The 25,762-nt window shown below is 38.6% G+C and overlaps 1 protein-coding gene across 7 annotated transcripts in view; it reads right to left on the reverse strand.

Moving 5' to 3' along the window:
* The window catches only part of CYRIB (CYFIP related Rac1 interactor B), a 411,880-nt gene that overhangs the window by 262,229 nt on the left and 123,889 nt on the right, over window positions 1-25,762 (reverse strand). For 5 of the 7 annotated variants that reach the window (XM_053715357.1, XM_053715359.1, XM_053715353.1 and 2 more), the window contains exon 1: window positions 19,121-19,273. The exons of the other annotated variants lie outside the window; for them this stretch is intronic. The gene's annotated coding sequence lies outside the window, so the exon portion shown is untranslated. Of the gene's footprint in view, window positions 1-19,120; window positions 19,274-25,762 lie in introns of those variants that run through there. 7 annotated transcript variants of the gene reach the window in all.

The following is a 25,762-nucleotide window of genomic DNA, read 5'->3' on the forward strand; positions in this document are numbered from 1 at the left end:
ATGCGGAGATGTTCCAATTTAAATTTAAATGTAATCACATCAGATTCAGCCTGCTGAGAAATGTTCCCTAAATCAGTAATTTCTCCCTCAGACAAAACCTCCCTGGCCCCCTCAGATTGGGTTAGGGGCCCTTCAGAGATATTAATATCAGCGTCGTCATGCTCTTCAGTAACTAAAACAGAGCAGCCACGCTTACGCTGACAAGGGTTCATTTTGGCTAAAATGTTTTTGACAGAATTATCCATTACAGCCGTTAATTGTTGCATAGTAAGGAGTATTGGCGCGCTAGATGTACTAGGGGCCTCCTGAGTGGGCAAGACTCGTGTAGACGAAGGAGGGAATGATGCAGTACCATGCTTACTCCCCTCACTTGAGGAATCATCTTGGGCATCATTGTCATTATCACATAAATCACATTTATTTAAATGAATAGGAATTCTGGCTTCCCCACATTCAGAACACAGTCTATCTGGTAGTTCAGACATGTTAAACAGGCATAAACTTGAACAGAAAGTACAAAAAACGTTTTAAAATAAAACCGTTACTGTCACTTTAAATTTTAAACTGAACACACTTTATTACTGCAATTGCGAAAAAACATGAAGGAATTGTTCAAAATTCACCAAATTTTCACCACAGCGTCTTAAAGCTTTGAAAATATTGCACACCAATTTTGGAAGCTTTAACCCTTAAAATAACGGAACCGGAGCCGTTTTAAGCTTTAAACCCCTTTACAGTCCCTGGTATCTGCTTTGCTGAGACCCAACCAAACCCAAAGGGGAATACGATACCAAATGACGCCTTCAGAAGTCTTTTATAAGTATCAGAGCTCCTCTCACATGCGACTGCATGCCATGCCTCTCAAAAACAAGTGCGCAACCCCGGCGCGAAAATGAGACTCTGCCTATGCTTTGGGAAAGCCCCTAAAGAATAAGGTGTCTAAAACAGTGCCTGCCGATATTATTATATCAAAATACCCATATAAAATGATTCCTCAAGGCTAAATATGTGTTAATAATCAATCGATTTAGCCCAGAAAAAGTCTACAGTTTAAATAAGCCCTTGTGAAGCCCTTATTTACAATCGTAATAAACATGGCTTACCGGATCCCATAGGGAAAATGACAGCTTCCAGCATTACATCGTCTTGTTAGAATGTGTCATACCTCAAGCAGTAAGAGACTGCACACTGTTCCCCCAACTGAAGTTAATTGCTCTCAACAGTCCTGTGTGGAACAGCCATGGATTTTAGTTACGGTTGCTAAAATCATTTTCCTCATACAAACAGAATTCTTCATCTCTTTTCTGTTTCTGAGTAAATAGTACGTACCAGCACTATTTGAAAATAACAAACTCTTGATTGAATAATGAAAAACTACAGTTAAACACTAAAAAACTCTAAGCCATCTCCGTGGAGATGTTGCCTGTACAACGGCAAAGAGAATGACTGGGGTAGGCGGAGCCTAGGAGGGATCATGTGACCAGCTTTGCTGGGCTCTTTGCCATTTCCTGTTGGGGAAGAGAATATCCCACAAGTAAGGATGACGCCGTGGACCGGACACACCTATGTTGGAGAAAGTGATGTTTTTAGGTTGACTTTTCCAGTTAAGGTCTTGTTAAAGGGACAGTAAACAGCTATTAATGATACATAATTCTGCGCTATGTGCTGCCCCTCCCAAGTTCAAGTAAGTTAACTTTTGGGTGATTAAATCTTTAGTTCCCTAATTATTTTACAGATATCACTGGGTTAATGTTTCATAATGCTGGCCTAATTCATTCAATGCACAGCACAGAAATCTCTAAATCTGTAACACTGTCAGCAGCTCACTTCTGATTTTATAACGAAAGCTCAAATAGAGGCTATCCCAAGGGCTGTTTTTAATAAAAATGAAAAATAAACCAACATAAGGAAAGCAAGGCCAAAACACACATTACTTGAGATCAGGGGTTTTCAGTCTTAGGCAGTGGGCATCTCCTTTGACAAAATTTACATAACAGTGCCCATCCCCCATAATAGATGTTACTTTATTTCTTCCACTTATTTTTAGTCTTAACTTGGGGAGTTTAACCCCTTAATGACAACTGACGTACCAGGTACGTCATGCAAAAACTAACAGTTAATGACAATAGACGTACCTGGTACGTCAGTTGTCTAACAGAGTGCTGGAAGCATTCACAATCGCTTCCAGCAGCTCTGAGGGTATTGCAGTGATGCCTCGATATGGAGGCATCCTGCAATACCCCTTTACAAGCCTCCGATGCAGAGAGCGCCACTCTGTGGCCCTCTCTGCACCGGTAGCGATGGTGCCGTTGTCCGGATGGGAGGGAGCGTTCGTGAGCGTGCACATAGCGCACGTGCATGGGGTGCGCGCGCTGGGTGTGCGTGCACGTGTGCGCATTAGCCACACTGACACCAATGAATTAGGGCTGAATGGCAGATAAAGTAAAAAAAAAAAAAATTAAATTTAAAATGATCAGGGAGGGGGGGTGGTATTGTGGGGTGGCTGCTACACTACAGAAAGTGTTTTAAGTTAAAAACAAAATAAAAATACTTTGGTTTTTGGGGCCAAACTGGGTACTGGCAGACAGCTGCCATGTCTGCCAGTACCCAAGATGGAGGTAATTAGGTAGGGGAGAGGGTTAGAGAGCTGGAGGGGGAGATCAGGGAGGTTTTGGCTAAGGCAGGGGTCTATCACAGCTAAAATATTTTATTATTTTTATTTAAAAAAAATAAAAAAAAACTCTTATTTAGTACTGGCAGACTTTCTGCCAGTACTTAAGATGGCGGGAACAATTGTGGGGTGGGGGAGGGAAGAGAGCTGTTTGGGAGGGATCAGGGGGTGGGATGTGTCAGGTGGGAGGCTGATCTCTAAAATTAACCCTGCAAGCTCCCTACAAGCTACCTAATTTAACCCCTTCACTGCTGGGCATAATTCACGTGTGGTGCACAGCAGCATTTAGCGGCCTTCTAATTACCAAAAAAAAAACCGCCAAAGCCATATAAGTCTGCTATTTCTGAACAAAGGGGATCCCAGAGAAGCTTTTACAACAATTTCTGCCATAATAGCACAAGCTGAAAAAAAGTGGTTTGGAAATGGCAAAATGCTACTTGTATTTATTGCCCCATAAATTGCAAAAAAAACAAAGAAAATGTAAACAGTGGGTATTTCTAAACTCAGGACAAAATTTAGAAACTGGGTGTGCGTGCACGTGTGCGCATTAGCCACACTGACACCAATGAATTAGGGCTGAATGGCAGATAAAGTAAAAAAAAAAAAAATTAAATTTAAAACGATCCGGGAGGGGGGGTGGTATTGTGGGGTGGCTGCTACACTACAGAAAGTGTTTTAAGTTAAAAACAAAATAAAAATACTTTGGTTTTTGGGGCCAAACTGGGTACTGGCAGACAGCTGCCATGTCTGCCAGTACCCAAGATGGAGGTAATTAGGTAGGGGAGAGGGTTAGAGAGCTGGAGGGGGAGATCAGGGAGGTTTTGGCTAAGGCAGGGGTCTATCACAGCTAAAATATTTTATTATTTTTATTTAAAAAAAATAAAAAAAACTCTTTTATTTAGTACTGGCAGACTTTCTGCCAGTACTTAAGATGGCGGGAACAATTGTGGGGTGGGGGAGGGAAGAGAGCTGTTTGGGAGGGATCAGGGGGTGGGATGTGTCAGGTGGGAGGCTGATCTCTAAAATTAACCCTGCAAGCTCCCTACAAGCTACCTAATTTAACCCCTTCACTGCTGGGCATAATTCACGTGTGGTGCACAGCAGCATTTAGCGGCCTTCTAATTACCAAAAAAAAAAACCGCCAAAGCCATATAAGTCTGCTATTTCTGAACAAAGGGGATCCCAGAGAAGCTTTTACAACAATTTCTGCCATAATAGCACAAGCTGAAAAAAAGTGGTTTGGAAATGGCAAAATGCTACTTGTATTTATTGCCCCATAAATTGCAAAAAAACAAAGAAAATGTAAACATTGGGTATTTCTAAACTCAGGACAAAATTTAGAAACTATTTACCATGGGTGTTTTTTGGTGATTGTAGATGAGTAACAGATTTTGGCGGTCAAAGTTAGAAAAAGTGTGTTTTTTTCCATTTTTTCCTCATATTTTATTATTTTTTTTAGTAAATTATAAGATATGATGAAAATAATGGTATCTTTAGAAAGTCCATTTAATGGCGAGAAAAACGGTATATAATATGTGTGGGTACAGTAAACGAGTAAGAGAAAAAATACAGCTAAACACAATCACTGCAGAAATGTAAAAATAGCCATTGTCATTAAGGGTAAGAAAATTGAAAAATGGTCCGGTCATTAAGGGGTTAAATCTGAACCAGGGTTCACACACAGCTGATCAAAAGAGCTTCAATCAGGTTTCAATTTGCTCTCTGCTACCCGTGTATATATATATATATTTCAAGCACATGTGCAAGGGAGTCTGCAAATAATCTCCGTAATAGCAAGTGAAGCCACACTAAAAAAAAAAGGAAGTGCTGCAGAATCTTGAGACTAACCCGTGGTATTCACACCCTTCAGAAGGGAGCGAGAAATAATTTTACAACCGAGACATAATTAACATACAATGTAAAGGAAAGAGAATATCTGAAAAGCTGCTAAATGGAAAAGGTCACTAGTTGTGTAAAAATGTGTGAAAGAACACACTATTGTATAGCATTTAAAGGGACATGAAGCCCAATTTTTTTCCTTTTATGATTTTTTTTAGAAATGCAATTTTAAACAACTTTCCAATTTACTTCTATTTGTTTATTCGCTTGATATCCTTTGTTGAAACGCATATCTAAATAGGCCCAGTAGTTGATTGGTGGCTGCACATACATGCCTTGTGTGATTGGCTCACCCATGTGCATTGCTATTTCTTAAACAATATCTGAAGAATGAAGCACATTAAATAAAAGAAGTAAATTGGAATAATGTTTAAACTTATATTCTCTATCTGAATCATGAAAGAATAAATTTGGGTTTCATGTTCCTTTAATAATGCAATTAGTATTTCCTATAGATGGCACACAACACGGATCAGTACGGACGCCAAGGGTGTGCACAAATTCATTAGGGAAACAAACACCAAAAATGATTCTACGTTTTTATTCTGCATGTTGCTTAAGGCTAATACATTAATTCATTGTGAAAATAATAAAGTCCAGGGCAACCCCACTATGAGCAAGAGACATGGCAACCCCAGATGCACATTTTGGCCTTCTGTGGGCTCTTCAGTGAAGAGTAACAATAGTGCCATAAGCACTTTTGGCAATGCATTACACATCTGGCTACCTGCATCACCCATGGGGAGACAAGTCCACAAGGGTCAATCAATACATATGGATGGAAGCAGCATCTTTATATAGATTTAAATGTTCTGACCAGCTTCTACTAAGTATGTGCAAGAGGTAGGTGTGAATATATATATATATATATATATATATATACACATACATATAATTTTGCACTTTCTATATATGCACACTTTCTACTGAGCATGTGCACAAGTTCACAGGGTATACGTATACTAGTCTGTGATTGGCTGATGTCTGTCACATGATATTGGGGGCCCGGAAAACGTAAGAAAAAAATTAATTTGCCAGAAAAAGCTACTACTTTTTTGAAATTCAGGAGGTGGTGTTATTGCATTGTCTTATGCACTTGTTAATTATGCAATTCAACTGTATTTAGTGGTCCTTTAAAAGGGATACTAAACCCAATTTTTTTCTTTCATGATTCACATAGAGCATGAGATTTTAAGCACCTTTCTAATTTACTCCTATTATCAAATTTTCTTTGTTCTCATGCTATCTTGATTTGAAAAAGCAGTACTGTAAGCTTTAGAGCCAGACCATTTTTTGTTCAGCACATGGGTAGCACTTGCTGATTTGTGGCTAAATGTAGCAAATCAATCAGCAGCTCTACCAAGGTGCTGAACTAAAAAATGGGCCGGCTCCTGGCCTTTTATTACTGCTTTTTCAAATCAAGATAACATGAGAACAAAGAAAAACTGATAATAGGAGTAAATTAGAAAGTTGCTTAAAATTGCATGCTCTATCTGGATCATGAAAGAAAAAATGTGGGGTTAGTATCCCTTTAATGTCCCTTTAAGTAAAATGTGTGTCTGGAATGCCACCTAAAACACAGTCAAACCCTACATACCAAGTAATACCACCTTGAACTAAGACATACGGGAGCAAGACAATGTAAAGCAGGCTCAGGAAACTGCACGTGTCATGAGCAAACAGACTCTTCTAAATACTATGTTATCAGCCACATCAAACTGGACAGAAAAAAAAAAAACTGACCATGCAAGAACAGGCAAACTTTCCACCTTTGACAGTTTAACCACAATATCACATTATTTCCACACTGATAAAAACAAAAAAAAATAATTTCTCTCAAAACCCTTCAGCTAAACATTTTAAAAACACAGATTCCTTCATACAGTGCAATGCTACTCTTGACAGCTTAGGGATTGAAGTGCACAAGAGAAATAGAGACTGCATTGGAATGGATATAACATAAAACTTATATTTATAAACTTAGCCTTAAAGGGCCATGATACCCAAATGTTTAAACACTTGAAAGTGATGCAGCATAGTTGTAAAAAGCTGACTAGAAAATATCACCTGAACATCTCTGTGTAAAAAAGAGATATTTTACCTCAAAAGTTCCTCAGTAGCCACATCCCATTGTAAAGGACTTCTAAGCAGCAAATCAGTATGTCTGTCCCGGGACAGCTAAGGGAGTGAGCTTTCGTGCACTCATGTTATTTCCCTATTCAGTTTAAGGAAGTTTACTATGAAATCTCATGAGAGTGAAGTCAAATCTCATGAGATCACATTAAAAGAGTTCATGACCTCAGCACTGTTGATGCAGATTGGCTGCTGTTTATTTCTTCATATTTTTTTTTACCTGCAGCTGATGTATAACTTTTTACACAGAACTTACTCAGCTGAGCTGAGGAACTTGTGAGGTAAAATATCTTCCTTTTTTACATAGAGATGCTCAGGTGATATTTTCCTGTCAGCTTTTTATAGTTATACTGCATCAGTTGCAAGTGATTTAGCATATGAGTATTATGTCCCTTAAATTTAAAAAAAAAAAACATGTATTTTTCCGCTTTCTTTCAAATGCTAGAAAGAGAAAAAATACTTTAATGTCATTTTAAAAAAGGGACAAAATGTGATTTGAAATGCTAAGAACATTACAAAACACATTGGATGATTTTTTTTGCAATCTATTTAGATTTTCTTTCTCCTCTTATGCCAGCAGTGGAGTCGCCAATACAGAAAAAGCTTCATAGAAACATTTTTGCAAATATGCTGCAGAAAATGCTGCTAATGGAACATTAAATAAAATGCTGTGTTGTATTCTTAACAAATATTACATAAGTGCATTTTGATTTGAATAGAAGCAACTTTATAATACACTTATATGGAAACAAATGCTTCTAGTAAAAGCTAGCACTATTTCACGGATCATTTTTATACATAGTTTCTACTACCATGTCCCATTAAAGAGTAAAAACCTTGTAATTTCAGCATGTTCTGCAGTCTGCCAATAGATTAACATATCAGAAGAGTCCGACAGTTATTAAAACAGATCAACGCCTTGTTTGCTGCAACGTCAGACTCCACCCACTTTCATTATTTGTAGGAACCTATCCAGACTCGAGTCTGGAGAAGACAGGGCTTGCCACTGTTATTGTATTTGGCTTCAGCAGAAATTATATTAGATAACAATTTGCAAACTAGGGACATATATGTAGCAGGGTTAGGCTTGTGAAAACTGCCATATATGCTCTTTCCATTTTCAGGACTGGAAAATTCACAATTTTTAAGACTTCATTACAAGAAACGGGGCAAAATAAATAGCGACTGTATATTGCAATGTTGTCCTGCTGCATGTAATTATGCATTTTATATTACAATCTCAAAGTGATTACTGTCCCTTTAAGCAATGCTGAGTACAAATCAGACATTAATTTACGCATATTACACACTGATTTTGTATCTGAAACTTCAAAGCAATATATGTTGGCAATTATTCATTCACTTGGACTGCGTTTGTGGAAGCCCTGAAGCGCTGTATAGAATGGAGAGACTTGAAGAACAAAAGCAAATTATTAGAATAACGCTAGCACATCATTACAGTTTATCTATAGTGCTAGTGTCCAGAACCTAAAGGCATGCAGAGCGTGAAATGATGGAGACAGTGCACAAAGCAAGGACAAATGGATTTAATGCATGTTTTGTGATTGCTAAACACTTTTTAATCTATCCCTTATTACTTTTTATTTTTACAGAGTATATAGGTAAAAACTAGCATGCCGTTATTAGTTACCTTTATAGTGCCCCCCTGAGGAACCCAGTATACGTATAACAGTATCTAAGCTTCTCAAATGAAGGGAATCAATAAAAATCTAAATTCCATATTAGCTAAAATTTTAGCCTGGCGGTGCGTATGTATGTATGTATGTATGTATGTATACACGTATACACATATACATATATATACATACACACACACACACACACACACACACACACACACACACACACACACACACACACGCATACAGTCACACACACACTACCTGGGAGCAACCTCTTTTAACCCAGTAATGCTTTTCACAGAGAACTTTCCTGAAAGGGACACTGAACCCAATTTTTTTTCTTTCATGATTTAGATAGAGCATGAAATTTTAAGCAACTTTCTAATTTACTCCTATTATCAAATTTTCTTTATTCTCTTGGTATCTATTTTAAATGCAAGAATGTAAGTTTAGATGCCGGCCCATTTTTGGTGAACTACCTGGGTTGTCCTTGCTGATTGGTGGATAAATTCACCAAGCAATAAAAATGTGCTGTCCAGAGTGCTGAACTAAGAAAAAAAAGTTTAGATGCCTTCTTTTTCAATTAAAGATAGCAAAAGAACGAAGAAAAAATGATAAGAGTAAATTAGAAAGTTGCTTAAAATGTAATGTTCTATCTGAATCACAAAATAAAAAATTGGGTTCAGTGTCCCTTGAAGTATATCAGTCTCATCCCACATATTGAGGTAGGTCCATCCTAAAATACCAGGCAATACCTCTCTGAACAAGGCAACTCCTGACGATAGTTTTCGGCCTTCATTGGGCCTCAACAGTGAGGTACAGCCATATCCCTCTAAGTACATTGGGTAAGGAGTCATTGTCTGGTCTCCCCCATCATCCTTAAGAAGACTTTACCAAGGTCATAATTCAAATACATACAGAAAAGAAACTCTCAGGAACGAACTGCAGCTCAATAACTTGTTAGCTTGTTCTATGGTGGTTTTCCACCTGGGAGCAGCCTCTTCTAGTCTAATAAGGCTGCACCACTGATGAGGCCCAGTGGTGTTCGTTCTTGAGAGTGCTTCTTTTTCTGTATACACACAGTGGGTTTTTTTTTGTAAAAGAAAATGTGGGGATACTCAGTACTGGTGAGTACCCTCACAAAAAAAGGTGCTGCAGCTGGATAACGTAGGACAGCAATGTAAGCATTGAAAAAGTACTTGCTATCCTATAAAAAGGTTCAGAAACACTGAGATGGAGCATTCAATTCTAAATAACTGTTCAATTTACTTATATTATCAAGTTGCTTTATTCTCTTGGTATTCTTTATTGAAGGAGCAGCAATGCACTACTGAGAGACAGCTGAACACATCAGTAAGCCAATGATACAAGGTATATATGTACAGCCACCAATCAGCAGTTAGCTAGGGCACCTGAGTCTACCTAGGTATTCTTTTCAACAAAGGATATCAACAAAAGTAAGCAAATTACATAGTAAAACTAAATTGAAAAGTTGTTTAAAATTGTATGCGCTATCTGAATTATGGGTTTAATGTCCCTTTTACTTTCAAATACATTTGTTGACCACCTGTTACAAGTATTGGTACTTCCTTAGCTAACAATCTATAAAAATGTACACCTTGATGCAAATAATCTTTACACCAGACCTTGACTAATCCCAGGACAGTGTTATTGGGGTCTATTTATGTAGGTGTGGACAGAAATGATACACTATAGCGAATCATGTCTGCCGCACATCGATAAATGCAGACAGCATACGCTATCAGTATTTATCATTGCACCAGCAGTTCTTGTGAACTGCTGGTGCAATACCGCCCCTGCAGATTCGCGGCCAATTGGCCGCAAGCAGAGGGTGTGAATCAACCTGATCGTATTTGATTGGGCTGATTGCTGTCTGCCACCTCAGAGGTGGTGGACGAGTTAAGGAGCAGCGGTCTGAAGCGGAGAAGGTCGGAAGCGGCATCCGCTGCTTCGTAAATAGACCCCCTTGACTGAAAATCTTGCCAGCTAGGTGGCAGCAGGGTAATACTTTACAGTCAACATTGTGTATAAATCAATGGCATAATGTTATATAAATTGATTTAATGACAGATTAATATTGGGGGTATATTTTAGCCAGGTGGTGCTCCCATTAAATAGGTCCTGGGGTAATAGAGCCGGCAGTCAAGGTCTCTAAAATATTTACATCTTGCCACATATACCTTTCTTTTGTGGCTCCACAATATTCTCAAAAGCCTCCCAAATTTTTAATTTAAATTTGTCAAAATATATAAAAAGTACCCACTAAGGGGTAACTTATAGGGGGCGCCGGAAAATTACCCTAAAAATAATAAAATCTAAAAACAATAAATGAATTAAAAAAAAAAAAAAAAAAACATACATACATACATACATATATACATATATATATATATATATATATATATATATATATATATATATATATATATATATATATATATATATATTCATACAAAAACAGAGTAAGTCCAATATAAGATCAACTCCACTCCAGTCGATAGATTTTAGAAGAAGACATAAAAAACAAAAAGGGACATCACAGAGTGAACCTGCAAATATTTGTGTGTATTAAATCCAAAAAGTACAGAACTCACACTTCAGATGGCACCACGGATATGGTGCAAAAAAACGCATGATGATACTCCAGCTGACTGACACCCTGGTGAACTGCTCCCTGTGTGTTCCTGTTACTGGCTGACTTGCACCGGAGCACACAGAGGTAGCCGTTCACCGCATTGCCAGTCAGCCAGTAACCCGGATCACAGAGGTAGCAGTTCAACAGAGTGCCAGTCAGTAACCAGAGCACACAGGGAGAAGTTCACCAGAGTGCCAGTCAGTAATTGGAGCCAGGGCCGCCATCAGGGGGTGACAGGGGTGACTCCTGTCAGGGGCCCAATGGGCCAGGGGGGCCCCATGAGGCAAGAACTAAAAAAAAAAAAAAAAAAATTCATTTTGGCAGCCACCACCAGTGGGAACTACAGCAGAGTGCTAATTGAGCATGGGAATTGTTATTACAAGGAGTAAAGTATTAGCATTTGAGAGGATTTCTGAGTGTGCACTAAACCACTATGCACATACACATTGTCTGTTCCTTTTTATGACATTTTGACTTACTACTGATTATTCACATCTTTCTACAGACTTTGAGACCTTTACGGAAGTCACCAATCCACCATTTAACCTTTAAATTATTGTTTAGGCAGTTCAGGGCCCTTCCTTTAAGCCACTGCATGCTGTTGTCATCATTTAGTTGGCATCTTCCTTTGCAAAAATATAATCAGAACTCCATATTTTGTTTTCTAAATCTCCTTTTTTCACAAAACTGTAGTTTACCTCATTACTTGTCAGGTCAATGTAAACAAGTGCCGAGTGTCTGTGTCTGAGTGTGTTTCTTTGCGTGTCTGCTAGAGTGTCTATATGTGAATCCTTATTTGTGAGTGTGTATTTCAGTGTGTGAGTGAGTGAGTGAGTGAGTGTGTGTGTATGTTACTACCTTTACAACAATTCCAATTTAAATAGACACTTAAGAATAAAGTGCATATACGTTTTAGTTACTTGGTCAAAAATTGCACATGTCAAAGGAGGGGGGGGGGGGGGGGGCCTGATCAATGGTTAAGTCAGGGGACCCAAAATTTCTAGTGGCGGCCCTAATTGGAGCACAGAGGTAGCAGTTCACCGTAGTGCCAGTCAGCCAGTAACCGGAGCACACAGGGAGCAGTTCACCGTAGTGCCAGTCAGCCAGTATCCGGAGCACAGAGGTAGCAGTTCACCGTAGTGCCAGTCAGCCAGTATCCGGAGCACAGAGGGAGCAGTTCACCGTAGTGCCAGTCAGCCAGTAACCGGAGCACAGAGGGAGCAGTTCACCAGGGTGCCAGTCAGCCAGTATCCGGAGCACAGAGGTAGCAGTTCACCGTAGTGCCAGTCAGCCAGTATCCGGAGCACAGAGGTAGCAGTTCACTGTAGTGCCAGTCAGCCAGTATCCGGAGCACAGAGGTAGCAGTTCACCGTAGTGCCAGTCAGCCAGTATCCGGAGCACAGAGGTAGCAGTTCACCGTAGTGCCAGTCAGCCAGTATCCGGAGCACAGAGGTAGCAGTTCACCGGAGTGCCAGTCAGCCAGTATCCGGAGCACAGAGGTAGCAGTTCACCGGAGTGCCAGTCAGCCAGTATCCGGAGCACAGAGGTAGCAGTTCACCGGAGTGCCAGTCAGCCAGTATCCGGAGCACAGAGGTAGCAGTTCACCGGAGTGCCAGTCAGCCAGTATCCGGAGCACAGAGGTAGCAGTTCACCGGAGTGCCAGTCAGCCAGTATCCGGAGCACAGAGGTAGCAGTTCACCGGAGTGCCAGTCAGCCAGTATCCGGAGCACAGAGGTAGCAGTTCACCGGAGTGCCAGTCAGCCAGTATCCGGAGCACAGAGGTAGCAGTTAACCGGAGTGCCAGTCAGCCAGTATCCGGAGCACAGAGGTAGCAGTTAACCGGAGTGCCAGTCAGCCAGTATCCGGAGCACAGAGGTAGCAGTTCACCGGAGTGCCAGTCAGCCAGTATCCGGAGCACAGAGGTAGCAGTTCACCGGAGTGCCAGTCAGCCAGTATCCGGAGCACAGAGGTAGCAGTTCACCGGAGTGCCAGTCAGCCAGTAACCGGAGCACACAAGGAGCAGTTCACCAGGGTGCCAGTCAGCCAGTAACCGGAGCACACAGGGAGCAGTTCACCAGGGTACCAGTCAGCCAGTAACCGGAGAATTTGGATTTAATACACACAAATATTAGCGCTGCAGAATCTGCTGGCGCTCTACAAATAACCGATAATAATAATTTGCAGGATTACGCTATGTGGTGCCCCTTTGTTTTTCATGTCTTCTTAAATTTGTCAAACCCTGCTTTATTGTGGAAACCGTGAAAGGAACAAGCCATGTGATAAATCATGAGCAATGAAAGTAAGATAAAGTGGTTTTAAATTTATTTTGCCTCACTACAACTTTCGACAGCAAAAAAAGGCTGAACAGAGCATAAAAAACATGACAAACTTAAAAGCATTCGGAAAGTATCAAAGTGTGATTAAAAATCAAAGCTGCAATATGTAACTATATACACTGTGGTAGAATCACTTTATTTATCAGGAGAAAAACCATTACTAGTCCACTCAGTTTTAAATGTCATCTAATATATACATAGTAAATATCTGTAAGAAATTAAAGGGACACTGAACCCAAATTTTTTCTGTCGTGGTTCAGATAGAGCATGCAACTTTCTAATTTACTCCTAGTATCAATTTTTCTTCCTTCTCTTGATATCTTTATTTGAAAAAGACGACATCTAAGCTTTTTTTGTTCAGAACTATGGACAGCACTTTTTTATTGGTGGATTAATTAATCTACCAATCGGCAAGAACAACCCAGGTTGTTCACCAAAAATGGGCCGGCATCTAAACTTACATTCTTGCATTTCAAATAAAGATACCAAGAAAATGTGATAATCTGAGTAAATTACAAAGTTGCTTAAAATGTCATGTTCTATCTGACTCACAAAAAAAAAAAATTGGGTTCTGTGTCCCTTTAAGCACTGTATTGCAAAAGATCTGCAAAATTTCCATTTTGCTAACAAAATTAGCACATTTTGCAATCCAAGGAAAATCCCTTGGTATGTTTTCTTCGCTGTGGCAAAATATGAACAGTTATAACTGAGCTCCTGCACTGATCAAGCAATCACTGTGTAAAATGTTGTAGGGTCAGGTTATTGGAACCTTTATGGGGCACATTGGACTGAGAACACTTGAAAACCAATGATTAGAGATTTTTGTTTGTTTTTTTTAAATGCATAATATTTTGGGGATTTACATTTTCAGTTTAATGTCCATTTAAATTTGGGACCAAATAGAAACAAATTACAGGCATAGTACAGTCTTTTTAACCATTTTTTTTCATCTATTATGATTCTAAAGAATTTCTTTTTTTGGTGGTAAAATATTTTTAAATAAAAACGATTTTGTTACAGAATTTCCAACCCTGTCTATAATGTTACTATTCATATCTAAGAGAAAAATTCAACCTTATGCTTGATTCTACCCCTCAATACATCATCATGCAACCACATGTACAATAATAAAGACAAGAGGGCTGCTAATCAGGATATTTATATCTCTATATTCGTGTGTGACATCTGGCTGTGGCTAAAAAATAAGTGAATAGTTTTATGATGCGGAGGAATGAGCGACAGCTACACTGCAATAACAAACAGAAATAATACCTAGTATTTACACAGCGCCTTTCAATTAGTATGCATGGCAGCCTCTCAAAGGGAGAGAGGGGACAAAGCATGGTATTAGCTTACTAACCTGTAATTGGGTAATAACACAGAAAAAAAAGATTAAGTTATTTACCCAGGATCACACAGTGTGGCCTAAACTGGAATAAAACAGACAACCACCTTAATTGGCACAGCACACTACACCAGGTGAAAGATTTTGGCATTGCATGATGTGTCACAATCTCCTTTTTCTTGAAAAAGAAACCTTATGACGCATTTATGTATCTTCTTTTGCAGGCTTATTCAATCATTATGCCACTTGGAGGATTGTTGGGGTTTTGTTTGAGGGGGGATGGGGGGTTTGGGGGGACGGGGACAAAATTCACAGCAATTAAATAATACTGTATACTTGAGTTGACAGAATATATGTGAATATTATTAGTTCATATTTAATAAAATAAGTTAATGCCTGACAAGCATCTGTGAGCTGAAACATTACATGAGAATAAAACCATTACCATCGCAAAATCTAGGCAACTAAAACTATCACAATTCACCTCTGACCTGGAAAAGCCAAATATAGCAACAACAATAAAAGGCGGCGAATGAATGGCCCTGTTATGTACGAATCATCATCTCTGTATACAAACACATCAACACTGGAAAAAATTCAACAAACAGCCCCGAGAAATTCAATAATAACAAGGAGGAAAGCCACAGCTGAAAACACACGAGCACAGCTCAACCCTTACACAATGTCAAGGAAACCAACGCAGATGCTTATTTCAGGCTATTCATTACACTGTAAAAATTGGACACAAAAAGCTCTCTCAGTTAAACCCAAACATTAGCAGTGCCGCTACCACAGCTCGCTGAAACATGTCTGTGTCACTACATTTCTTGGAGAGGATTTCCAAAGATTATTATTCCCATGGGCAAGAAATTAAATACTGCTTGATTTCGGTCTGCTGCGAGCAAGGTCAAAGAGAGCAAATGTAAAAACCTTCTGCAACCACTAAAACAGCAGTGGACTACATGACAGCCAAATGCTGAGAGGAGGTTAGGGTGAGAAAGCCATGGAACAAATTAACATGGGTTTATGAGCAACAAAAGATGTGCTGGTGATAATGATCCAAAGTCCCCAATGTCATTTGTAGCCAGAGATGTAATCACTGTAGGAAAGCAAAGATACTATGATGATGTGTCAGACAGTGGTTGTAAATTAGAAAAATGTGGGTTTAAAAAAAATAATAGGCGGCTACAACCAAAATCAACTAATAATAAAAATAAACAAAAGGTAGGTCAAAGATTAAGCATGATTATGATTGTAAATTAGCAAAATTTGGTAGTGGCAGAGGAAATGACAGGGTGACAGTATGGTAAAAGAACAGTGGGCAGGGTGAGGGTAAGGTGGCAGAGGAGAGGGCACGGTGAGGGCAAAGTAGAGGGCAGGATGAGGTGGCAGAGGAGAGGGTAAGGTAGCAGAGGAAAGGGCAGGGTGAGGGTAAGGTGGCAGAGGAGACGGCAAGGTGAGGGTAAGGTAGCAGAGGTGAGGGTTGGATAATAGTAAGGTGACAGAGGAGAGAGCAGGGTGAGGGTAAGGTGGCAGAGGAGCGAGCAGAGGTGTAGGGTAAGATGGCAGAGGAGAGAGAAGGGTAAGATGACAGAGGAGAGAGAAAGGTAAGATGACAGAGGAGAGAGAAGGGCAAGATGGCACAGGAGAGAGCAGAGGTGTAGGGTGGCAGAGGGTTGGATAATAGTAAGGTGACAGGAGAGGGCAGGGTGATGGTACTGTATAAAAAAAAAAAAAAAAAGGAGGGCAGGGTGTGGATAAGGTGGCAGAGGAGAGATTGTAGGGTTAGGGTGAGGGCAGCAGAGTGATCATAAGATGAGAACAGTGATAGAGAAGGGTAAGGGTGACCATTAAGTGGCATAAGAGAGGCAGGGTGGCGGTAAAATGAAAGAGATGGGGCAGAATGGCCATGAAGAGGCATTGAATTAACAGGATGCGCATTTAGTAGCAAAAGAAGGGAAGATTGAGGAAAAGTTTGCCTAGGTGTGGTTTAATATACATATGGAAATTGGTGTACACAAGGTAGCATAGAAAAAGTGACAGGTGACAGACATGCAAATTCAAGACAGTGTGACATATTTGAAACAGAGAGAGCTGGGTACATTTTGACAAAATGAAAAATAAATTTAAAAAAAAACTGTAGCCAAGGGGGTGAAGAAAAGACAGGAACCGGACACAGCAGGTTAAGACAAGGTACATAAAGTTCACCCAAAAGACAGGTTGTGTAACAGAAGATGAATATGCAATAGGATACCTGTGTCTCAGGTTAAAGGGACATTGAACCCAATTTTTTTCTTTTGTGATTCAGATAGAGCATGGAATTTTAAGCAACTTTCTAATTTACACCTATTATGATTTTTTCTTTGTTCTCTTGCTTTCTTTATTTAAAAAAGAAGGTATTTAAGCTATTTTTTTTGGTAAGCACTTGTTTATTGGTGGGTGAATTTATCCACCAATCACCAAGAACAACCCATGTTGTTCACCAAAAATAGTCCGGCATCTAGACTTACATTCTTGCATTTCAAATAAAGATAGCAAGAGAATGAAGACAATTTGATAATAGGAGTCAATTAGAAAGTTGCTTAAAATTGCATACTCTATCTGAATCACAAAAGAAAAAAAAAATGGGTTCAGTGTCCCTTTAAGGTAATGTCAGATCTGCTTGCTGCAAAGGAAGGGACAGCATGAGGCAGGTAACCAGCATGCCATAGGGCAAAAGCAGGCTTAGTAAGGCAGAGGGTAAAAGAGGGACCAGTATGTTACATAAAATGTAAGGCAGGATCACGGTGCCATAGGCCTCAGGATGCCACTGGTTAACCAGGATTATTGTGCCAAAAGTAACAGCAAGGAAGGATCAGCATGTCATAGAAGATCCTTGTGCCACAGGATGAGCATGCCATAAGCTAAGGTAAGGCCGTATGCCATGTTAAGCAGGATTACTGTTACTTAGATAAAGGTAACGCAGGATTCAGTGTACCACAAATGAGGCTAATTTCAAAGTGGCACTAATAAAAGATAAGAAAAAAATAAGGTATTATAGGTAAAGCTATGACAAGTGTAACAGTTTGCAACGTTAAAGGGACATGAAACCCAAAATTTTCTTTTATTGCTCAATATTAGACAATATTCCAATTTCCTTCTATTTTTAAATTTGCTTCATTCTTCATATAATTTGGTTATAGAAATAGCAATGCACATGGGTGAGCTAATCAACCGTGGCATCTATTTGCAGCCACCAATCAGCAGCTACTGAGCCTGTTTATATATGCTTTTCAACCAAGCATATCAAGAGAATGAAGCAAATTAAATAGAAGTAAATTAGAAAGTGGTTTCAAATTGCATGCTCTTTCTAAATCATGAAATATTTTTTGTTGGGGTTTTGTGTCCCTTTAAAGCTAAATATCTCATAAGGAGGAAATACTAAAGCAGTGTTAGGGTGCTTCAGAAATGACAACATATTTTCAGTTCACTATGGAACAGTACATCATTATCAATGAGGGGAAAAAAAAAAAAAAAGGTAAAACCACAACACTATGGTGCTACTAATAAAAAAATATCAGTAAAGGTACAATATGCAAATATGTGGTGACAATGTTCAACCTTAAGGGCACAATGTAAAAAGGTATGTGGTGCCAGGGCACAATGTAAAAAGGTACGTGATGCCAGGGCACAATGTAAAAAGGTACGTGATGCCAGGGCACAATGTAAAAAGGTATGTGGTGCCAGGGCACAATGTAAAAAGGTACGTGATGCCAGGGCACAATGTAAAAAGGTACGTGATGCCAGGGCACAATGTAAAAAGGTACGTGATGCCAGGGCACAATGTAAAAAGGTACGTGATGCCAGGGCACAATGTAAAAAGGTATGTGGTGCCAGGGCACAATGTAAAAAGGTATGTGGTGCCAGGGCACAATGTAAAAAGGTACGTGATGCCAGGGCACAATGTAAAAAGGTACGTGATGCCAGGGCACAATGTAAAAAGGTATGTGGTGCCAGGGCACAATGTAAAAAGGTACGTGATGCCAGGGCACAATGTAAAAAGGTACGTGATGCCAGGGCACAATGTAAAAAGGTACGTGATGCCAGGGCACAATGTAAAAAGGTACGTGATGCCAGGGCACAATGTAAAAAGGTATGTGGTGCCAGGGCACAATATAAAAAAGGTATGTGGTACCAGGGCATAATATAAAAGGTATGTGGTGCCAGGGCACAATGTAAAAATATATGATGCCAGGGCACAATGTAAAAGTAAAAAGGTGCTATGTAAATGTTATCAGGTATCAGAGAACTGCTAAAATGTAATTGACATAAAAGCAGCATGGAAGCTGATCTGTGTCAGTGTGATGTGCAGACACAGTCAGTGCAAGACTGAGTACAATGCCACACTAAAGCCACCATTGTACCAAACAAACAGACTACAGCACGTAGCTTCCTCACCTGGTGGTGCAGCCCGGAGAGGCAGGGACGGTCCTCGGGCCTAGTGTCACTACAGCATCTCCATTCACAGCTTCCTCCTCATTGAAGCAAAAGCTCCCGGCTGGCTCTGACACACACTGCAGTAGCAGCAGGCAGGGGCCGGGCACGCTCCGCCTACCTAACTTGCTCCGCCCACTCGCCTGGTTACAAGGCAATCTCCGCTCATTACACACAGGAAAAGGCGGGGCAACCGCTAACACTTCATGACCTGATTAATTCCGGCGGCCATATAGGGACTGGCAGAAAATGACATTTTGTGATTGGCAAATTAGCCATAAGTAAACCGCCGCAAAACCAATAATAATGATACTACAGTGTAATCGCTGGCTTGGATGCTAAAGAGGTCTGCAAAGCAATAAAGCATGGCTGTGCATTACAGTCTTCTTTTGCAACAAAAGTTATTACTTCCTCTGTCGAAAAGATGCAGTTTTAGAAAAAACATTTTTTTTATATTTTCTTTATTTAATTAATATTATTTACTATGCGGGTCAGCTATAATGTCTACAAGTTGTCAAGGACAAAACGTGTAAATAAAAAAAGGTGAAAAAAAGCTATGTGCAAATATATGATCACAAAAAATGCCTTCAGATCAATTGAGTACAATAAGCTAAATTAGTTAATCCTAGAGTTTATGCATCAGAAACATAAATTTATCAAGTATTAATTAGATTAATTAATTAATGCGATTCTTAGTTCACTCTCATAGTGTTTAAACAAATGAAATTAATGTGTATTTAAAGGCAAAACAACTTACATTATTAAGTTACAACTCAAATACAAGAAAGCCAAGACCATTTAATTTAAAGGGACTTGAAATCCCCAAAAAATATTTCATGCACCTTTAGACAACTTTCCAATTTACTTCTATTATCTAATTTGCTTCATTCTCTTGGTATCCTTTGTTTAAAAGCATCCCTAGGCTCAGGAGCAGCAGTGCTCTATGTAGTGCATTATTGCTCTTTCAACAAAGAATAACAAGAGGATGAAGTCAATTTGATAATACAAGCAAATTGAAAAGTTCAAAATTTTATGATCTATTTAAATCCTGAAATAAAACTTTTGGGGTTTAAGACCCTTTAAAAGGATAGGAAAGTCAAAATTAAACTTGCATGATTCAGATAGAGTGTTATTTTAAGACACTTAAAGGGACACTGAACCCAAATGTTTTCTTTCGCGATTCAAATAGAGCATGCAATTTTAAGCAACTTTTTTTGTTCACTTGCTATCTTTATTTGAAAAAGAAGGCATCTAAGCACTTTTTTATTGGTAGATGAATTTATCCACCAATCATCAAGAACAACCCAGGTTGTTCACCAAAAGTGGGCCAGCATCTAAACTTACATTCTTGCATTTCATATAAAGATACCAAGAGAATGAAGAACATTTGTTTATAGGAGTAAATTAGAAAGTTGCTTAAAATTGCATGCTCTATCTGAATCATGAAATAACAAATTTGGGTTTAGTGTCCCTTTAAATATAACTCAGTAACATTGTTGAAAATGAATATGTACATATCCCTCACTAGTGGGAGCTAGCTGGTGATTAGTGCCTGCAAACATTTGTTGTTTGTAATTGGCTGACTAGATGTGCTCAGCTAGCTCTCAGTAGTGCATTGTTGCTCATTCAGCAAAAAGAATCAAGGACATTAAAGGGATAGGAAAGTCAAATTAAAACTTGCTGATTCACATAGAGCATAAGACACTTTTTAATTCACTTCTATTTTCAAATGTGCTTTGTTCTCTTAGTATCCCTTGTTGAAAATGAATACACACATATCATACACCAGTGGGAGCTGCTGCTAATTGGTGCCTGCATACATTTGTCTCTTGTGATCGGCTAACTAGATGTGTTCAGATAGCTGCCAGTAGTGCAGTGCTGTTCCTTCAGCAATGAATAACAAGAGAATTAAGCAAATTTGATAATAGCAATAAACGTGAAAGTTGTTTAAAATTGTATGTTCTATTTGGATCATAAAAGAAAATGTTTATGTTTACTATCCCTTTAAGCAGATTTGATAATAGAAGTCAATTGGAAATTTGTTTATTTTCCTTTTCCCCCCTTTGAATTCTCCGTTTTTTTAAATTATATTTGATAAATAAAAATGTTCTGGAGCAGTTGGCTGCAACACATTAGTTTGCATCTGAACCTCAGTACTTGAGCTTTAAATCTCTTGGTCATTTCTGTATGAGATCTAAAGGATGACCATTAAAAACAACGCCTGGGTTATGATTTGAACCTGAGAACTATAGAAGAACGAGATGCAGTATGTGCTGAGCTGTACAGAGTCTTAATAAGATCTGCAGCAGATTTACATTTCACAAGCAGCAAATAGTCACAAAAACACTGTTTTGAAACCCTGCATAGAATGAGCTTGGAATCTTTGTAAATTTGCAACATTCAATTTAAACTCTGGCACTTGAGAATTCAAATTAAAACAAAAAATATGAGTACAAAATATAATATTAATTACCAGCACTAATATCAAACACATATACAAATAGAATACAAATAGCTTTATTATCAAACCTGTCTATGTAGAAATACAAACAGACTTGAATCACATAATAGAATTGGTTATAATAAAAGCAAAGAACCCCAGACCAAACCATACACTAATCCATGCATATTCCATCCAGCTTCATACAAGTAAAAAGAACAAAACACAGATTAAAAAAACCCAAGGAGGAACCAATCATTATCACAACACTTTGTAAGCAGAAACAAATTGTATTGAAATACTGTAAAGGTAGATGCATGTATCCTATCCATCTCAGTTAGCACTATAGTAACATGTATCCAAAAGTAATAGCAAAAAGTAAAAAGGTGTCTGTAAATGTTGATACATCTAGCAGTGTATCACTATGCAAAAAGCAAGAATTTACATCCCACTTGCTACATGAGCAATATTTTAGGCTTCAGGAATATATTCTGCTGAACGTGAGGCATAAACAATTACACATTTGAGATAAAATAAAAATGATTAATAGTTTTGAATGAGACTTGAACCTACAAACTTCATTAGAGCAACAAGGTAATCTCTCTTATCCACTGTTTACACATTCTGTACTTTATTTCATTTATTTTTTCAATTTTCTGTTTTATAATGAAATCAAAGAAGCATATTATTGACCCATGAAAGAGAGAGGTGAATTGCGTTAAAAAAGCTTTCTATATATATGTTGTTATTTTCACTTGATAATTCTTGTTACACAGAACCTAGGTCAGGTGTTAAATAATTCCCCAATTTGGACATCCTCTATTTCACAGCATGAGGTTTTAGAACATTAAAAATCCTCTGTCTCACTCTGGAGTTAAAGGGACAGTCTAGGCCAAAATAAACTTTCATGATGCAGATAGAGCATGTAATTTTAAACAATTTTCCAATTTATAAGCAAACTAGTACTCTAGTAACAACTAATATCACTAAGGTACTTAAAAGAGGCGCCTAGGAGTAACAAATGGTAACAGGTAAAAAAATAAAAGCAAGTGTCTAAAAAATGATTATAAGAAAGATAGGACAATAATATCTATAATATACAAACTGTCATCCGAAATGGGATGGCATGTGACGGCCAAGTCCTTAATATCCGTAATGTAAAGTTCCAGAAAAGGTGTTGTTCCAAACGGGAGGGCCGCGCCTCTAGAGTGTCACGCCACGCGACACAAGGATAGGGAATCTAGAGAAATCAAAATAGAGGGCGCCACATGGTGCAGATCAGATGGTAAGTGATATGACAGACTAGGAACACAAAAGAATCCTACTCACGAGATGTAGAGCACAGATGTGCAAAAACAGCAGTCCGGAACCACTTGTCGTCCGGTGGACCAAATGGATATGATCACAGGGGCGAATCCTCGTCTCACCAGGGAGAGTCCAGGGATGCCTTGGGGCAGGAGTCAGTCAGCAGATAGGAATCCAACAGTGTCCAGTCCCACACCTCAACTATCTGCTGACTGACTCCTGCCCCAAGGCATCCCTGGACTCTCCCTGGTGAGACGAGGATTCGCCCCTGTGATCATATCCATTTGGTCCACCGGACGACATGTGGTTCCAGACTGCTGTTTTTGCACATCTGTGCTCTACATCTCGTGAGTAGGATTCTTTTGTGTTCCTAGTCTGTCATATCATTTACCATCTGATCTGCACCATGTGGCGCCCTCTATTTTGATTTCTCTAATTTTCCAATTTACTTTTATCCCCAATTTTGCTTTGTTCTCTTGGTATTCTTAGTTGAAAGCTTAACCTAGGAGGTTCATATGCTAATTTCTTAGACCTTGAAGGCCACCTCTTTTCAGAATGCATTTTAACAGTTTTTCACCACTAGAGGGTGTTAGTTCACGTATTTCATATAGATAACACTGTGCTCGTGCACGTGAAGTTATCTGGGAGCAGGCACTGATTGGCTAGACTTCAAGTCTGTCAAAATAACTGAAATAAAGGGGCAGTTTGCAGAGGCGTAGATACAATATAATCACAGAGGTTAAAAGTATATTATTATAACTGTTGGTTATGCAAAACTGGGGAATGGGTAATAAAGGGATTATCTATCTTTTAAAACAATAAAAATTCTGGTGTAGACTGTCCCTTTAAGTCGCCCACTATTTTAAAAATGTCTAATGGTAAGTCTTATCTGCATGGTCAAACATTACCAGATCTTCTGCTAAAAGAAACAGGAAAGTGCAAAAATAAAATGCTACAATATGTTAGGGCATTTTAATATTTGCACTATTGCTTGTATATAACTGTGTGATTAACCCCTACAAACAGATTAAACAAATAGTTAAAGGAACATGAAACCCATCTTTTTTCCATGATTCAGACAACGCATACACTTTTCCAATTTACTTCTATTATTAAATTTGCTTCATTCTCTTGGTATCCTTTGTTGAAGTAGCAGAAATGCACTATTTGGAGCTTGCTGAACATGAGCTAGCTGAAAACAAGAACAAAAACAGAAATGTGTGTAGCTATCTCCCAGTAGTGTAGGGTGTGTAAAGGGGGATGTGTCATCCTGCTTCTATTTTGCAACACCTATAACAATTTATCTTATCATAAACACTTCTTAGCTTCTTTGACTGCTTAACCAGACTGTTTCAAGGCTTTCTTAATGTAGTTGTGGCTTAAATAACCATAATTTATTACAAACTGCAAAATATTATCTTTATATATAGTTTTCTAAATATGTATCAATTCCAAACCCTCTACTTCATTACCAGCATCAGATTTTATTTTCAGCCTCTTATTCAAGGTGCAATTATTTGACCACTTTAAAAATCAAACAAAATTATTTATGGTTCGCTTCAGATTACCTGGTAAAGTATTGGGTGAATTTGTATACCTTTCCTTTAAATAAATTCCTCTTTGTTTATTAAGTAGTTTACAATCAAATTCAGATAGCAATGATAATACTTCTGTTTTGAGCAGCCCTTCCTGTTATATATCATGAGCAATACTAAAACGGTGATTTATAAAGGGTTCTGCAGAGAGAAAAAAAGAACAATAAAAGATAACTAAATCACTTTGGTTGGACTACAATTTTTGAATGCAAGCAGTTGTGCTGCCTCTCATCACTTTTAAAGTATCTAAAGAATTTATGTTCTCAAAATATTTGGCATATAAAACAGTTCATAATACTGTCCACATCAAAATAATATAAGAATTATTTATGGTGTATCATAGGTGCAGATTTTTATTCATACTTTTAGTATAGATACTATTTAGTATAGATAGTAGATTTTTATTTTATGTTACTCTTTATATTATTATTATTTATTTGTATAGCGCCACAAAATTCCTTGCTTTCCAAGCCTGTCACTGCACAGAAATAGAACAGAAAATAAAATGCATGAACAGAAGAGCATCATAAGCACCCTAATCTTTTTGGTTGCACCCAGTGCTTTTGAGGCATGTTATTCCACATAGCCATGCCACTGAGCTCCTGTCCATGTCTCCAGAATGATTAACTCCTTCTATGAAATGTTTAGCACTGCAAGATAATGCTTATGGCTCCCCCTTCATCCACCGTGACTCCAAACACAAAGTTTGGAAAGAGGGGTCTCACACCCCTTTCATTAGTATCTTATTGTCGGCCTAACGTATTTACCATGTGTGGGGGCAGTGTTCCAAAAGTTCCCCTAAAGAAAGCATACAACACGCACACAATCCCCCTTGCATGAAAGAGGGGATTACCCATTTTCAAATAAGGAGTCTTATGCCCCCTTTAAAGGGACAGTCTACCATAGAATTGTTATTGTTTTAAAAGATAGATAATCCCTTTATTACCCATTACCCAGTTTTGCATAACCAACACAGTTATATTAATGTACTTTTTACCTTTGTGATTACCTTGTATCTAGGAACCTTCTTCCAGCCCCCTGATCACATGACTGTGACTGTGTATTATCTATTGTCTTAAATTTAGCATTGTGTTGTGCTAAATCTTAAATAACCCCCTGTGCCTGAACACAGTGTTATCTATATGGCCCACATGTACTTTCTGTCTCTTTGTGTTGAAAAGAGATTTAAAAAGTCTGTGATAAGAGGCAGCCCTCAAAGGCTTACAAATTAGCATATGAGCCTACCTAGGTTTAGTTTAAACTAAG

The sequence above is a fragment of the Bombina bombina genome, chromosome 5 (genome assembly GCF_027579735.1).
Source record: "Bombina bombina isolate aBomBom1 chromosome 5, aBomBom1.pri, whole genome shotgun sequence".
NCBI classification, from domain to species: domain Eukaryota; kingdom Metazoa; phylum Chordata; class Amphibia; order Anura; family Bombinatoridae; genus Bombina; species Bombina bombina.